This window comes from Microtus ochrogaster, chromosome 1, assembly GCF_000317375.1.
Source record: "Microtus ochrogaster isolate Prairie Vole_2 chromosome 1, MicOch1.0, whole genome shotgun sequence".
NCBI classification, from domain to species: Eukaryota; Metazoa; Chordata; class Mammalia; order Rodentia; family Cricetidae; genus Microtus; species Microtus ochrogaster.
The window spans coordinates 14,525,016-14,542,912 of record NC_022009.1 but is presented as its reverse complement, the minus strand read 5'-3'; the positions used below and the strand labels follow the sequence as shown (position 1 = coordinate 14,542,912).

Below are 17,897 nucleotides of genomic sequence, written 5' to 3'. Positions count from 1 at the left end.
CATACACACAGACAGAATATTGTATGCATAATAAATAAATAAAAGAAACAATTTCTGAATCAGTCTCCTGCTATTCATAAAAAAAAAAAACAAAAAAAACTGAATTACTTTCTACAACACGGCACATGTTAGGGGCCACTGATGAAGTGGAAGCCCAGCAAAGGAAAGCCTGCCATAAAGACAGAGAGTATAAAACTCGACTTATATAACCTGCCCAGAATAGGCAACTCTAGAGAAACAGGAAGTATTCCAGTAGCCGCCTGGAGCCGGGGGCTGGTGGAAACGGGAAATGACTGCTATGGAGACAGGTCTTTTCTGGAAGTAATAATAATGTTATAAAATTAGATAGCAGCAGTCACACAACTCTGCTGACAATACTAAAAATCAATGAACTATATACACAGTGTATGGGTGACTTTTAATATATGTGAAATACACCTCAATGAAACTCTAAATAATAAAGAAAAAACATTAAGGACAAGTCGGTAGTATAGACCACCCAATAAGCAATGGAGGGCGGACCTTGGGGGAGGAGGGAGTTGGCTAGTGTTGAAAAAAATAAATAAAATCATTTGCATCTTCCAAGGTTAACCATGGTTACAGACTAGGTTCTTGAAGCAGTCTGTGACCATGATGAAATCCAGAGCAAAGCTCAGGCATCAGTGCATATGCTAAAGCTCTTTCTTGTCCTGCCAGGGCCCAAAACCAGCAACCAGAAAATACATTCCAGGCACATTTAAAATGGGAGTAAAGTGGGAAAAATCTCTAACATCTTATTCCTATAAAAAATGAGAAGCCGGGTGGTAGTGATGCACACCTTTAATCCCAGCACTCGGGAGGCAGAGGCAGGCGGATCTCTGTGAGTTTCAAGGCCAGCCTGGTCTACAAGAGCTAGCTCCAGGACAGGCACCAAAGCTACAGGAAATATGTCTTGAAACCCACCCCACACACACCAAAAAGAAAAAAAGAAAAGAGAGAAATAAGTGTGAAAACCTGCTATGCAGGATCATCAGGCGCCAAGACCACACAGTTCAGCATCCTCAGCAGAGCTCAGAACCCACACAAAGGAGCGAATTCCTGTGGATAGTTGAGAGGGCAGTTCCTCCCTGTCATTTTCCCCCCCTCAGAAAATGCCAGTAGGTGCAGAAGATGCCTGGGAAGCGTGCTTGTCTTGACAGAGGCAAGCACCACCCCGGGATACCTGGCAGACTGTTTTTGTGGAACTCAAGTGAGAACTCATTTTAACTAGACTGAACACAAACCCCGGGCCCCAGCCCCACAAAGACAGCACAGAGTAGAGTCCCAAAGACCACACCTGCAGTTTCAAAACACTGAGAGCCTAGGAGCTCCAGGCTCGGGAGTCATTAGGAAGTTCAAATCCTGAGCTCGGGGTGTGGCGGAGATGGCTGGCTTTCCCAGCAGGCAGAGGACCCTGGGCTCACTTCCAATGCCACCAAAAAAAAGAAAAGAAAAGAAAAGAAAAAGTTTTTAAAGGATAAGGAAAGTTCAAATTTGATCTTTTTGAAGTGTCAGCACAGCAATCCTGGGCAATTCACCAGACCTTGAAAGGACTTGGGGGCTGTGAGATCACTACCCAGTTCTCAACATCTCCTAAGATCCCAACCAATCTGACTAGGAATATTAAAAAAAAATAACTTATTTTTATTCTATTTGCACTAGTATTTTCCCTTCATGTCTGTGTGTGGAGTCAGAGACAGCTGTTAGCTGCCATAGGGTGCTGGGAACAGAACCTGGGTTCTCTAGGAAAAGCAGCAGTCAGAGCTCTTAACCGCTGAGCCATCTCTCCAGCCCCGACTGGGGAATCTTCAAAATGATGTTTTACACCTCCTTGCCTCTCCTAACCGTAGTCAGGGTTAAGGGTGCACAGTTTCGCCTTTTCTTCATGAGTCAGGGTTACAGCTGCTGGCCAAGCGTCTATCATCACTAATGAGCCCCAGGTGGAAGGTGTGTCAAGCCATTCCCTGCAAACAAATGACCCTGGGTCCTTCCGCTAGCCACGGCCTTTCCTGGCGTTTCTGTTTCAGCCTGCTTTCATTGCCAACTCGCTGCCCCACAGTGGCTTCCCTTTCTCTTCGGGCTTCCTCAGGGCTCTCACTGCTAACCTATCTGCAATGGGCTCAGACAGAAGACACAGGTTAGGGGGAGAAGTGAACCGGGCTCTGGGGAGGGTGGTGTGGATTTCACAGGCATCTCAACCCCTGGCTATGAGCAGATGAGCAGGACGGTGAGGAAGGTTGCCAAGCAGCTGGGTGGGCGTGGTATTATGGGATATTATGGGACCTGTATTCAAAGCTATGAGCACACCTTGCCGTCCTCTTCCGGCCCAGTTTGCATGGCAGTAAATTCAGCAGCAGGCCTGGGAATCTGGGTCCCAGCGACTCCAGGTTCCCTTATGCTTTGCAAGCTGCAAGAATACCTGGCTGCCTGCATCACTGCCTTGCCAGGTTAAAATTAGAATCTTAGGTCCTGATCGCTCACTTCAAGCCAAGAACAAATCATTTGTAAACCAGGCATAGTGGCTCACATCTGTAATCCCAACACTCGGTGGACGGTGGACGAGGCAGGAAGACTGAGTTCAAGGCCAGACTGGAGATCAGAGAGACACAAACAAAAGTGAAGGTGAAACCTCCATTCCTGAGGTTTAGCACAGAGCAGCATAAGCTTATCTGACAAGTATTTACTGTAATCCTACCAGACGCAGACACTGGGGATGTAGCAACGACCTACATAGAGGCTGCAAGAACACTGGTTCCCCTTTCCCTACAATAAATATTTGCCATCTGTTGCTCAAGTCTCTGGTTTACACACACACACACACACACACACACACACACACACACACACACGAAAGAGAAAGACAGGACAGGGACAGAAAGAGAGAAAGGGGGAGAGGGAGGAGTGTCTTCATAGCCGTAAGAGTAAAAGCTATGAGTTCTTTTTTTTTAAAGCTCATTTATTTTTGTCGTGTGTACAGGTGCTCTGCCTGCGTGGACATCTGTGCATCACAGGTGTGCAGCGTCTGTGGAGGCTAGAAGAGGGCATCCTATCCTCCGCAACTGGAGTTGTGGACAGTTGCTAGCCGCCAAACAGGAATCAAACCCAGGTCCTCTGGAAGAACAGCCAGTGCTCTTAATCACTGAGCTGTCTCTCCAGCCCCTAGCTTTAAAAAAAATAAATAGGCCAGGCGGTGATGACACACGCCTTTATTCCCAGCACTCGAGAGGCAGAGGCAGGCAGATCTCTGTGAGTTCAAGACCAGCCTGGTCTACAAGAGCTAGTTCCAGGGCAGGCTCAAAAGCTACAGAGAAACCCTGTCTCGAAAAGACAATGAGGACAAATAAGAACTCAAGAACAATGGCAATGGGTTTTTGATCCTACTGCACATACTGGCTTTGGGGGAGCCTAGGCAGTTTGGATGCTCAACTTACTAAGCCTGGATGGAGGTGGGCGGTCCTTGGACTTCCCACAGGTCAGGGAACCCTGATTGCTCTTCAAGCTGATGAGGGAGAGGGACTTGATCAGGGGAGGGGGAGGAAAATGGGAGGCGGTGGCGGGGAGGAGGCAGAAATCCTTAATAAATAAATAAATTAAAAAAAAAGAAAAAACAATAATGATGATGATAATAATAATAATAATAATAAATAAAAGCCATTCTGACTACATAGAAACATCATGTCTCAAAAATTTTAAAGAGGGTAGGAGAGCCAGAGTTGTGACTCAGTCGGCAGAGTGGTTGCCCAGCATACACGAAGCCGAGTGTTCAATCCCTAGCATAGCATATAAACCAGACGTGGTGCTGGGTGCCTGTAGTCAAGGCATGGGGGAAGTGGAGAAAGACCTGAAGCTCAAGGTTATCCAGTCATATGTGGAGGTCCCATGTTAGCCTGGGATTAAAAAACAACAGAGTAAATTTTAAAAACATAAGATTTTTAAGCAGTCCCAGTAGCCTGCTGAATTCATATACAAAGATAGCATAGGATAACCCCTTGGGGTCAAGAGTAAAATAAAATAAGTGTCTCGCTGGGTAAAGGCACCTGCCACCAAACCTGACAACGTGAGTTCAACTCCTAGGTCCTACACGGTAAAGAACTCCCACAAGCTGTCCTCTGAACTCTGAACACACGCATGCACATGCACGCGCACACACACCAAAAACATGACTTTTTTCCTTAAGTCTTTTTCCTCCATTCTTCTCTCCCATCTCAACTCAGGGTCCAGCAGTCATCAGAGAAATTCCCAGGATTCTCACTCTGTTTCTTTAAAAAAACCGCATGTACCCAGCACCTTCTAGAACCCGGTTCAGTTTCTGCGTTCGGCTCTTGAGGCTGTTCATCATGGACTAGGAGGTCTTCCTAGTCCCTGACATTAAATACAAGCATCCTCTCCAAATGCCGGCCAAAACAGCTATCAAGCTATTGGTCTCCTTTCAACTGGCTTTCTCAGACGGCAACAGCTCACTCACCCAGGGTGGACTCCACCCCTGCTTTCTTCACACAGTCCTGGAGCAGATGAGACCCCCAAGCCAGGGTTCCTCTCAGATGGAGCCCAGTACCCAGTCAGTCATGCCCCAAAGGTCATGTTTTCTGCTATTCCCAATTCTTTATGGGGACAAGGATAAGCGAAGCCCTATTCCGGCTCTCAGAGAGCTTCTAATCAAAACAAGCCAACAAGGCCAGGCATGACGGCACAAACCTCAGCGCTTGGGACGCAAAGGGAAGTGGACCACTGCAAGTTTAAGATGAAAATGTCCTGGGGCATAAAGAAAAGAGTTCTGGGTCCGTCAGATCCGGTTTCAAAGGGGGAAAAGAACTCAACAAACCATATCCAGTTAGCAAGACATGCTGGTCCCCAGACATCAGAGGAATGGTTAGCATCTCCAGGATAGCCTCTTGTGGATCACCGGACCTTCTTTCTGACTTCAAGGTACCAAAGTCACAAACATGCCTGGGGCTACGCAGGGCCCCCTTTCTAACTTCCTCTGGGGCTCTATACCAACTGACAGTCTCCAAAAGTTCCTTCATCACAGGGCGGGCCCGGCTGTGCATGTGTGTGCCTGCAGAGGCCTCGGAGGAGTGGTCTGGCTGACAACCACTTCCCTAGGCCTGGCCCCTCCGCAGCCCATCTTCCACTTCCTGCACAGGAGCAGGGCCCCCAGGAAACCGCTGGCCACAAGCTTTGGCAACAGCATTTTAGATTAAACCTCTCTGGAGGAGGGTGGTGGTTCTAGCAGAGAGGGGAAGAGACTCATCACATGGGTTGGGCGGAGACGGCTTAGATTTGCACACGCCTGACCCTGGGCTTCTCTGTAGTCCAGCCAGTTGCAATTCTGAAGAGTTGAGATTTCTGGAGCCCAGGAAAGAAAGGGCAGTCTAGATAACACCACAAGGCTATGCTAATTTCTGGGCCAACAAACGGCTCAGTGGATAAAGGCATTTTCCACCAATCCTGATGGACTAAGTTTGATCCACAGGACTCCCATAAATTGACCTTTACATTTTTAACTCATTGTGGTCCCTGGGGAGCCCTTATCAAAGTCTTCGCAGGGTGTCTCAGAACCTCTATCTTGCCCTGCCATCCTTGCACACTCTCCTTGAACAGCCTACTCACAATGTATACCCCTCTCCTTCCACTCCCTAACCCCCCATTCTTAACCCACTCCCCACCCCACCCCCGTATAACATATCTATGCCGTGAAGATGAAGACAGATGGAGAACCTCCAGGACTGAGGCCAAGTGAAGCGGCTAAGGACAAAGGTGTGATTCATCAGCTGATTGGATACAGGGGGAATTCCATAGCGAGGCAGGCCAGGGCTGCCCTATCTGTCTGAGGGACAGTGGCCAACACACATCCGATGGGAGTCTTGCATCCCCAACCGGCTGCCGTCCAGGGTCGCATAAGGGTCTAGATTGACTCAAGCTTTCTAGTCACCCTCCTTCTGAATTCCCGTCCATCCCAGCACTTAAAGTGCAAAGGCACAGCTTTTCACCCAGGGTGAGCGCACTAGCAGGAAATATCACTGCTACTTCTGTCTGTGGAATTCGACGAGAGAAAGAACCGGCTGCATAGCTCCTCGGGGCTCGCAGAACACCGCAGACGCGCTATCTCATTGCTCATTCTCACGATGCCACATGTGGTGGGCGCGATGACTAACTCCGTTTTACAGGTGTGAAACAGACTCAAAGGAGTTAGTCCACAGATTGCTGCAGGGCTAGGAAGCTGCCAAGCTAAGGTTTAAATCCAGGTCCATCCAACTGCAAACCCCCGATCTTAAATGTCACATCAGGACGCCGACCTGGGTTTCAAGGGACAGGCGTCCAGAGTGCGTAGAAAATGTCTCCCCTGGCTAAATGACTCCAAAGTCCCTTCCTTAGGGAACAACTGTCTCCTGCCTCCCACGACAGTTCACATTGACTTTCTCCAAGATGCTTCCAATGACACATCTTGTTTTCTGTCAGCTGCCCCTAGTAGAATCCAGCTCCACCAGCTCCACAATTACTAAAAACCAGACTTCGTTCACTGCTGTGTCCCCAACGCCCAGTATTCACACTTAGAAGATGCTAATAATAATGGGTGAATGAATAAAATAGATATAAGACACTCAAGTGTATGGAGAGAGTGATGAGGAAGGAGAGTGAAGGAGTGTGTACTGGGGAGGGATGGGGGGGTCCCAGGATGAACAGCCTGACAGGTCTGTCAGACCCTGGGAACTCCGGAAGGGTTTTTCCACTGTCAGTTGTAATTCTTCGCTGCCAAACCCCCTGTCAAACCCCCTGCCCGAAGGCCTCTAGAAACTGGGGGAGTAATGAGTGGGGCGGGCTATAGCTCTTGAACAAAGGCCTGTGGACATGCAGCTGGCCAGAGAGGCGGGACAGGGCAATGGCCTGGGCCAGAGGGAAGGCCCGGGATAGCTGGGCTGAAGTCAGCCCTTGGTGCAGCTGCAAAAGCAACGCCTCCCATCTCCACAGTCCCCCCACCCTAGCACAGGAGAGAAAGACTTCACAATTAACCCTCCAGGGCCTGTCACAGCTTGTAGCACCCTCCAGGCTGGGGACCAAAGCCTGCATGGGGCTCTCAGGGCGGGGTAGGAGTAGCGAGCAGGCCTCACATCTGGGACCCACACTGTCTCCCCGCCCAGGACTGGTCATCTCGCAGGCCATGACCTTTGGCCTGTTCTGGTGTAAACACAGTGACCCTGAGATAGCAGTGGAGTTAGTAAGGCCAATGTTTACTCTGAGGCTAAGATATTATGAGCCAGAGAGTAAGCTCCCGCCACCGGCTTCTGATGTCCTGTGTTATGATGCATGGGGCCTATCCAGCTAACACTGACGGGGCCCCTTGTAGCCAATAGACAGTGTTTCTTTTTTTATAGTAATGTATGGTGTACTTCTCTCACACGGGCTTCTTTTGATCGTTATCATATCCCCTATAAAGAAAAACAGGTACTCTGTATGGAAACTGAGTCAGAAAAGATAAGCGAACGGGAAGAGAATAGGATCTGGCCATGGGTGAATTATGTATGCAAAAAGCACTATCCATCTTCGCTGTAACTCAATAGGGCCAGCATTAAACCTCCGGCAAAAACTCACTGGACTCTCAGACCAGTGAGGCTCACACTCTCCTGGCTGGGCCACCGCTCTAAAACAAACAGTCCACTCTTATCAGCCCAGACTAAGTGGAGGGATGAGAAAGGCCCCTACTTCATTCCCAATTCCCAGCATCTCGTGGATAAGCCTGGCAGGGAAGGGCCAGCAGAGGCAGGCCAGCAGAGGCAGCAAGCAAGTGAAGAGTAAGTACCCTTACAAATGGGAGGTGAGGTCTAAGCCCAGAACCATACAGGAATAATAGTAACAGAGGAGTTGACTTTCTGGTGTTTAGTCCCTAGGTTTTTATGCTGAGCTTTCATGACCCAAGATTCCAGTCTAGCAAAGGAGGGATAGAAAGGAACTCTCCGAAGGCCAGACACAGCAGGAAGCATCTTCTCTCTCTCAGGACTGTCATTATTCTCCATGCTAATTATTTCTTGAGCAAGGGCCATGTGACTGGAATGTGTGAAGAGGCACGGCTTGGGAGACCGGGAACCCAAGACTAGGATTCTCCGTAAGATGCTATGGTGCCGGTCGGTTCGGGGGGGGGGGGGGGACCTCAGAGAAGCCTAACAGCCCCTACATCTACCAAGAGTTTAGTGAGTGACTGAGAGGAATGCTCTTACCCAATCTTCAACACCACCCCACAATGCCGCTTTTTTCCACCCTACAACCATTCCATGGCTCGTTCCGGGGTTTTTCCCCCCTGTTTCAAACAGTAGCTCCAGAGTAAACGCTGCCACCGAAGCAGCATCTTGAACAACTAACTGAAGCATGCAAGCCTGGCTCAAGCTTCCCAAATCGAAGGTCTGGGAGCAGGGTACAAATACCCAAACCAGTTGGAAGTGTGGGAGGGCTAGGCTGTTAGGAGCAGCCAGAGAGGGGCTCTAGGCTTGCAGGTCCTGGACACTCAGTTTCTGGCACCCACTCTAACCCGCCCTGATAGGCAACGGAGATTCCCAGGAGCAACTGTGTGGCACCAACCCGGAACAGGCTGAGTGCCTACGCACTCCTGGGCTCACGGGACCAGAGGCGAATCCTTCTAGAAGGTCTCACAGTCCCGGGCAAGCACTAACTCACTGGCGCCAGTGCACTCAAGGGGAATCTCGGAGTGGCGGGAACGTCGAGAGCTGCCCGGATTTCAAACTCGGCGAAGCCACCTCGAGCCTATGCTCCTTTGGTTTCCGGGGTGGGGACAAAAAAGTGACTCCCCTTTACGACCTTCCCGCGCTCCAACCTCCTCCGAGTGCGTCCGAGGAAGCCCTGGACCAGGTCTCATCCCACAGAAGGCTAGCCTGGGGCACCCCGAAGAGTGCCACCCATCGCACACGGGCAAAGGGAGAGGGGCAAACTCACCGAGCGGTGGCCACCCCACCGGCTTGCCGGCTCGCGACGCGCAGGGAACGCGGAGCTGCCCAGGTGGCGCCGCAAAGCGGGCGCGAGTTTGAAAGTCGCTCTCGGAAGCGACTGGAGCAGCTGGCCACTCCCGCCCACCACTGGCCGTCCTGCGGTCCCAGCTTCTTCCCGCTACGAGCACAGAACTTCGGGGGTCCCCGAAACGCGCACAGTTCCCCAGCACTCGGCAGGAAGTTGCGGCAGAACGGAGCCCAAGCAGCCGCGGGAGGGAGGGATTGAGGGAGGCAGGGAGGGAGGGAGCCAGGGAGGGGCGGACCAGGAATGTTTCCAGTGGGTGGAGACTGTGCTCGCGGCTGCGATCCTGCAATTGGCGGCTCAGTGGGGGCACGGGAACCTTCCTGGCCCGGCGTGCGAGCTGGGGTTCGGGCTGGAGGCAGCAGTCCGTGTGGCTAATGATTAACGCGCGCGGCCGGCCGTGTGGGTCCCGCTGGCCGCTCCCCATCCCCCGTCACCTGGAGCTCCAGGATTCCAAGACCCACGTGGTGGGGTTACTCTAGTGTCAGCAGCCTGACCTCACGGCGAGAGGGCAGCCCACACCTCCAGACTGGGTTCCGACTAGGGAGGACACCTGTTCAGCCCCCTGGACTTTCCCAGGAGAAGCACCTGGCTAGATGAAGGACGTCCTGGCCCTTACTGGAGCAGGTCACCACGGCCACTGAGTCAGAAAGGCACGTCTCGAATTCCTCACCGAAACTAGGTCTCGGCGGCTCTTTACAGCTGTAAAAAATCTTACCTTCTGACGAGACAGAGATAAGAAGCGCAGAACTTGGGGCTGGGAGGAGCGCTCAGCGGGACTGTTAGTGAGAAAAGCAGATTGAGGAACCTGAGTGACAGAGGACCCCGTTTGGAATGTGATCTGGACATCAACAAAAGGCTTGCGCTGGGAAAACAGGGGTGGTGAAGGTAGCACAAGGACATAGAATACGGACGAGAAAGGTTTTGGTGGCGCACGCCTTTAATCCCAGCACTCGGGAGGCAGAGGCAGGCGGATCTCTGAGTTCGAGACCAGCCTGGTCTACAGAGCTAGTTCCAGGACAGGCTCCAAAGCCACAGAGAAACCCTGTCTCGAAAAACAAAACAACAACAAAAAAAAAACAAAAACAAAAAAAAAAGAACATAAATCTTTGTGCTTATAGGTTTTTTGTGTTTGTTTTTTTGGGGGGGAGGGGATTTTTTTTTTTTTGAAGCAGGATCTCAATTATCAAGGAGACTGACGGAGGGAGATTTTTTTGTTTTGTTTTGTTGTTGTTTTTCGAAATAGGATTTCTCAGTGTAGCCTTGGCTGTTCTGGAACACGTTCTGTGGACCAAAATGGCCTCCTACTCTCGGAGATCCGCCTGTCTCTACCTCCCGTATGCTGGGATTAAAAGTGGAGGCCACCACCCACCAGCCCTGGGGGGGTGATCTTGAACGAACTGATTCTCCTGCCTTCATCTGCTGGGATTACTGGTGTGCGCTACCACGCCCTAATTACTGTTTTTATTTTTTGATTTGAGATAGGACCACACTTTGTAGCCCAGGCTAGCCCCGAACTGTTTGCGCACCGCCAGAGTGCTGCAATTACAGGTGTGTGCGACTACGCCCCGGCCGCAGCTTAAACCTGAAGTTAGGTTCTGTCCCAACACCCACCTTGAAGAGGGGTGGGAGATGAGAGCCCAGGATGAGACCACAGAAGAGGTGGGACTCCCCGGTTAGATGCAGGCACGGGGTCCTTGGAACAGAAATGGGGCTTCTACACCAGCATTTAGAAGGCCAGGTGTAGACAAGTGGGAATCTTAAACCATCCTTTAAAAAACTACCACTCTTAAAAAAGAAAAAAAAAGTGCTGCTCCAGGGAAAACACCTAGTGATTTACTGGAGGGGCGGGGCGGAGAGCGCGAGAGGAAATGGCTTTTAGGTGAGTTTGAAACGGGATCCCTGCGGAGGCTAAGGTGAGGTGTAGACAAGTCGGTATCCTTTGTTCCTGGCTGCCCGCTCCTCCTGGCAGGCCCAGAAAATTAGGCCCACGTTAGGCCTGAAGAGGGGCAAGCTGGAAGGCAGCGCAGGTGAGAGCCAAGATTGCCAGAAAGGGACAGGGAGAATACTGAGGCTCCGGGGATGGAGCAGGCTGGCCTAGATTATGTAGTCAGCCGAAGCCTAGTCTGACACAGAAGAAGCGTTTACTGTGTTAGCCTTACTTAGAGAATTTTACAAGAACAATTGTGGTCACAGGAGAAACTGAGGCTTGGTCACACAGCTGGTGGGTGGTAGAGCTGGGAGTCATTAACAGGGAAAACAGCATTTACCCAGCTCTTCCTCCACTTCCTTCCAGACTCCTGTTCTGTCCTGCACTTGTGTCTAACGCCCCGTGTTGATTCTAATTGCTTTAATTTATATGCCTGTTTCCTGAAAAGATCGTAATCTCACTTATGTAGGAAGCAGAATTTATGTCGGAAGCATTCAATAAGGCTATGCTGAAAGTCGGGTGAAACAACCCAGGGTTTATGAGAAACTAGAGTTTCCTGCCTCTGAGAGGCGGTGTGCTGTCTGAACCAGGATCTCAAGCAGCGCCCCCTCGGCTTGCAGCTGCAGCCTTGAGCCTCTGCCTTCCCACTCGGCTCTTGCTTCAACAGCCTCACCCTGCTATTAAATCATTTATTATTATAATAACACCTTGAGTCTCAGTAATGCTTTTAATCTAAGGTCTCAAAGTGTCTAACAAATACAAATTAATTCGTCTTCACGGCCCCTCCGCTAGGATGGGAGAATGGAACTGTGCTCCCTAGTTTATGGGTGAGAAAACCAAACAACCTAGAGTCAAGGTGACTCACGAGGAACCTGCAGGGCTTCTCAACCCTTCCCTACCTCCTTCTGAATGAAAACTTCAAATCCCAGAGACAAAGGCCGTTGGGTTTTCACAATAAAGGACATTTCCAAACTGTCATTTCGGCTGCTCTATTGTGGACTTCAGGAAAGGGAGGGCTGTAAACACAGGAGATAGGTCCCCAGGGGCCATATTCCCTGGCTTTGAGAAGGAGCCAAGGCCTGCTGCTGCTGCTGACAGAGAATTCATCCCCAAACATGGAAGAAATCCCTCTCCACAGCCTATTACATTATCTCAGTGGCTTTAGAGTTGCAAGTTGACTTTCAGTAATGTCTCTCGGAGTGTGGTAGAGCCTAGCATGGACAAGGCTCTGGGTTTGAAGCCCAGAACCACAGAAAACAAGCAAGAAAAAGTCTAAGTTGCATACAACAAAGGAGGAAAAAATAAATAAAAACCTCCCAGCACCCAACTTTTATGTATTAAAGGGTGAAGATCTAGGGTTGCGACAGGTTGCTTAGGTGACATGTATGAGGGTCTGGGACTGGTACTTACAAAAAAGTCAGGCATGGTAGTCCTGGCAGTCAGGACTACATAGTGACTTCTAGTCCAGACTGTAGAATGAGACATTGTCTTTAAAAAAAAAAAAAGAAAGAAGCCAGCATGGTAGGGCACGTCTTTAATCCCAGCACTCTGGAGGCAGAGGCAGGCTGATTTCTGGAGGTCAAGGCCAGCCTGGTCTACAAAGTGTGTTTCAGGAAACCCAGGGCTACTAGAAAGACTCAGGGATGTGTGTGTGTGTGTGTGTGTGTGTGTGTGTGTGTGTGTGTGTGTGTGTGAGAGAGAGAGAGAGAGAGAGAGAGAGAAAGAGAGAGAGAGAGAGAGAGAGATTATGAAAAGGTAGCTTTAAAAATGGGAGAAACTTTCTGCAAAAGTTTGTTATCTTACTAAAGGACTTCATTGTAATCCACAAAAAAAAACCACCTACAACGCAATAAAAACACAACCCATTTTTTAAAAGTGCAAAGGATCTGAATAGACATCTCCCCAGAGAAGCTATATAGATGGCCAGCAAATACATGCTAACAACACTAGCCAAGAACATGCAAAAAAACAGAGTGAAATACTGCTTTGTCCACTAGGATGCTTGCCCAGGACAGTGAGTGTCCGTGAGGACTGGGAGAAGCTGTGACCCTCTCACACTGCTGGTGAACCCATTTTGCAGAACAGTCTGGCCATTCTTCAAAGGTTAAACATAGATTTGTTTTATGACCACAATTCCAGTCCCAGGAATGTACCTAGAGAAACAAGAACGCCTGTCCACACATAACAGTGGACACAAATGTTCAACACAGCATTATTCCTCTGAGTAGAAACCCACAGGGCCCTCAGCTGCTGACAGTAAACAGAATGACACATAGAATACAATAGAACAAAGTTCCAGTTCGTGGGTGAGCTTGAAAGCCTATTGCTGAGAAACCAATCATAATAGACCAAATATTGTATTGCCCCATTTATAAGAACTGTCCAGAACAGGAAGTTGGAGGAAATGAGGAAGAACTACTAACCAGTCCAGGACTATAAATTATTGTGAAAATGGCACTAGCTATTATAACTGTCGAGATGCAATTTTGTTCGTGTTGGGAATTGCACCCAGGCTAAACATGGGTTCTCTCACTGAGTTACACACTAGCCAGAGTAACAGATTTTAAATTACAGTTTAACCAGATGGGTCAGGCTTGTTTTTGGGGGGAGAGCGTGTTTTGTGGTCATAGTTGTTTGTGCTGGACACTGTGACCCTTTAATACAGTTCTTCATGTTGTGGTGACCCCCAATCATAAAATTATTTTCGTTGCTACTTCATAACCATAATTTTGCTGCTGTTATGAATCATAATGTGTTTTCTGATGGTCTTAGGTGACCCCTGAGAAAGGGTTGTTTGACTCCAAAGTGACCGCAACCCACAAGTTGAGAACTGATGCTTTAGAGTAAAAGAGCTTATAGACCAAATCTTTTTCTATATATAAAAATGGGGCCAGGCAGTGGTGGTGCATGCCTTTAATCCCAACACTTGGGAGGCAGAGGCGGGTGGATCTCTGTGAGTTCGAGGCCAGCCTGGGCTACAAGAGTTAGTTCCAGGACAGGTTCCAAAAGCTACAGAGAAACCCTGTCTCGAAAAACCAAAAAAAAAAAAAAAAAAATTAATGCTGGCTGTGAACAGAAAGTCCAAGAATTCAGTAGCTGCTCAGTCCACAAGGCTGAATGTCTCAGCTGGCTTTCCATCTGTGCTGGAATCCTGAAGACGTGGACTCCAACGTCAGCAAGCTTGCTAGCAAGTTAAGGGCAAGCAAAGAGCAGAAGCTTCCCTCTTCCGTGTCCTTATATGGGTTTCCATCAGAAAGTGTGGCCCAGAGTAGATCTGGATTAAAGCAGGTCTTTTCCCAGCTCAGAAGGTCTGGATTAAGGCGTGTCTTCCTAGCTCAAAGGTCTAGATTAGAAGTGGATCTTTCCGGAGCTGGAGAGATGGCTCAGAGGTTAAGAGCGTTGGCTGCTTTTCTGGAGGTCCTGAGTTCAATTCCCAGCAACCATAGGGTGCCTCACAACCATCTGTAATGAGATCTGGTGCCCTCTTCTGGTGTGCAGGCAAATATGCTGTATGTATAACAAATAAATCTTTTAAAAAATAGTGGATCTTTTCAAAGGCTACACAGAGAAATCTTGTCTCAAAAACTCAGAAAAAAAAAAGTGGCTCTTCCTACTTCAAATTAAGCAGCCATTCCTCACAGGTGTGTCCTCCACTGGGGTTCTAGTTCCAGATGTAGTCAAGCTGACAACCAAGAATAGTCAGCACAGTCTCCTAGTGAGCAGCTAAGACTGAAGGTTTGCACCCGCACATCCAGCCGGATTGTGTATTTTTAATGGGTAAACTGGGGATGGGAAAGATGGTTCAAGGATTAAAAGCACAGGCTGCTCTTCCAGAGGATCCAGGTTTGAGTCCCAGCACTCGCATGGCAGCTCACAATCAGATGTAACTCCAGTTCCAGGGGATCTGATGCCCTCTTCTGGCCTCCACAGACACCAGGCATGCTTGTGCTGCCGAGCATTCACGCAAGCAAAACACCCGTACATACAAAATAAATTGATTTTTTTTAAGATTGATTTATTTATTATGTATACAACATTCTGCCTCCATGTATGCCTGCACCCCAGAAGAGGGTGACATAACTCATTACAGATGGTTGTGAGCCACCATGTGGTTGCTGGGAATTGAACTCAGGACCTCTGGAAGAGCAGCCTGTGCTCTTATTCTCTGAGCCATCTCTCCAGCCCCCAATTGATTTTTTTTAAATTGCCATCAGGGTAATTTTTTTTTTAATGAAACAGGTAAAATTTTATGACATACGAGTTTGAGGCCAACCAGGGCTATAGAGAGGGACCCTGTCTCAAACAAACAAACAAACAAACAAAGCTATGTGAACATATCAGCATCTTCGGATGCCCAGCGAGTGGGGGCAGGGCAAGCTCAATTCCGCATCTCAGCAGAGAATCCTGTATGAAGCCATAGGCTCACTGTAATTTGCTGCCTTAAAACAATAATTCAAAGTCTTGTGGCCCCAAAGCTTCCCCAAAACAACGGGAAAGGAAGGTTTATAATTAACTCTCAGAGAGGGCTGCGGCTTCTTGGGGGGAAATGGTCCCCTCCTTTATTGATAGCTTCCTCTGTTCTTGGTGTCAGAAGAATGTGACATCAGAAAAGGGAAGAGGCGTGGGGGAAGGGAGAGGATGCCGGTCCCATGTCCAGCTCTACAGCTGGCTGCCACCCCAGGGGCAGTCTGAAGGAAATGCCCTGCTGTTTGACTTTGTGTCTGCCACACAAGCGGTTGCCAATCACTTGCGGTTTTTCAAGAAGCGGGGAGCCCGTGTGAACCATTTCTGGAGATCACTTATGTTCACTTCCTTATCAGGAGATAAAAGAGTCCCGTCAGCACTCACAACACCTGAGACAGAGTTGGCACTCACACATCAGCCTTGGAGGCGCTGGGTTTGCTTTACACACAGCTTGCTGGGCATTTCCTGACTTCTGGCATGACTGTGTAGAGCTAGACAGGCTGTACCCTGCCCCATGCCAAAGTGCATGGGCATCTGGTGTAGACCTACTGGGTGAAATGGTGTTTGGAGTTATTTGAGTTATCTGGATCCTTCTGTACCTGAGCTTTTCGGGCATGGGATATATATAGTATGCCTGAAGACCAGGAGATGGTACCAGATCTCATTACAGATGGTTGTAAGCCACTATGTGGGCGCTGGGATTTGAACTCAGCACCTCTGGAAGGGCTGCCACTGCTCTTAACTTCTGAGCCATCCCTCCAGTCCCCAGGCATGGGATTCTTAAGAGTCACTAGAAGGTTTCTAAGTCAGGGCTTGTGTGGATCTGCACTCTTTATGTTGCTTTGTTGGTGTTTGATAAGTTTCACATAGCCAAGGCTGGCCTTGAGCCCTTGATCCTCCTGTACCCACTTTCTAAGAGCTGGGATTACAGGCATGCATGCCACACCCAGCTTTAGAATAAATATTCTTTATTTGTTCATTTGTTTTTTTTTTTTTTTTGAGGTGGTCCCTGTGTAGGTCTGGCTGACCTGCATCTTGCTCTGTAGACCAGTCTGACCTCAAAATCAGAGATCTACCTTTCTCTGTCTCCTGAATGCTGAGACTAAGGCATGTGCCACCATGCCTGGCTCAGTATGTGCACTCTTAAAAAAAAACAGGATTTTTTAAAAATTATGTGTATGATTGTGTACGGGCATGCACATTTGAGTACAGGCACCAGTGGAGGCCAGAAGAGAGTGTTAGATTCCCCTGGAGCTGACGTTATAGGTGTTTGTAGTCTTCTCCATGTGGGAGCTGGGAACGAAACTCTGCCCTCTGCAAAAGCAGTAATGCTCTTAACTGCTGAGCCATCTCTCTAGCCCCATACAGATTTTTATTACATTTGCTTGTTTATTTATTTTGTGGATGTGCACGTGTGTGCTGTTCACACACACTTACACCCCCCCCCCTCAACCCATGCCCTTGTGAGGCCTCCTGACTTTTGAGTAAGACTGGCTGTTATATTAAACAAGGTAGAGAAGTTCCACCTTGGTCCATATACAGTTCTCAGTCCTCAACACCTTGCTGAGCGGCAGGATAGGGCAGGGCTTCCAGGGACTCCACTGTATCCTTCCAAAACAATAAACAAGAGCTTCATTAGTAGGTAATTGCCCAGTTGATTGCAGGGGGAGGCAGTTCTCCTTGACTATAATTGGGGCTGTGTTTTCCTCATTGGCCTGTGAGTTCTCAGCCCTGGCTCTTTCCTCTTCCTTTACAGAGATGACTGGGCAGCGGTCGAGCCTGCAAAACTGCAAAACTCACTCTGCATACCCTTCCCTTGATTTCTGCACCAGACTGGACAGAAAACCTGAGTTAGTTATAACCACTATAGTAACTATGGCCCAGCCCCTAGAGTCTCTAGGATCAGCAGCAGCTTGCCTAGGAAAGTGGGGAGCTAACACAAGGGTCAGTGGCAGAGCTGAGCACAGTGACAAGACTACAGGCTGTCCTATCCTTGGCTGCTAGGTGCTCCTACCAAAGCCTTCAGCTACTTCATATGGGATTGATGGCCTTGCCTTTGCCATCTCGTCACCCTCCTGTGTAACTAGGCTATTTTCATCTCATCCTTATAGAAATTCCAGGTTCTCTTTCAATCTGGAAAACCTTGTATTCTGTCCTATTAAAACAAAGCAAAGCCTAGGGGTGTGGGTATAGCTCAGTTAGTAGAGTCACCTATATCATGCAAGAAGCTCTGCAACACCATAGAAACCAGGCTGTAATTCCAGCACCTAGGAGATAGAGGTAGGAGACAGGAGGATTAGAAGTTCAAAGTCATCCTTGAATTTTCAGTCATCCTGGGCTATGTGAGACTGTCTCAGAAAGAGAGAGAGAGAGAGAGAGAGAGAGAGAGAGAGAGAGAGGAGAGAGGGAGGAAAAGAGGGAGGGAGGGAAGGAGGGAGGGAGGAAAGGAAGGAAGGAAGGAAGGAAG

The 17,897-nt window shown here is 48.9% G+C and overlaps 1 protein-coding gene across 7 annotated transcripts in view; it reads right to left on the bottom strand.

Annotated features, from left to right (window-relative positions):
• Plekhg3 (pleckstrin homology and RhoGEF domain containing G3) overlaps positions 1-9,326 on the bottom strand; it is a 44,226-nt gene extending 34,900 nt beyond the window's left edge. For all 7 annotated transcript variants that reach the window (XM_026779570.1, XM_026779552.1, XM_026779559.1 and 4 more), the window contains exon 1: positions 8,962-9,326. The gene's annotated coding sequence lies outside the window, so the exon portion shown is untranslated. The remainder of the gene's footprint in view (positions 1-8,961) is intronic.
• Positions 9,327-17,897: the final 8,571 nt, after the last annotated feature.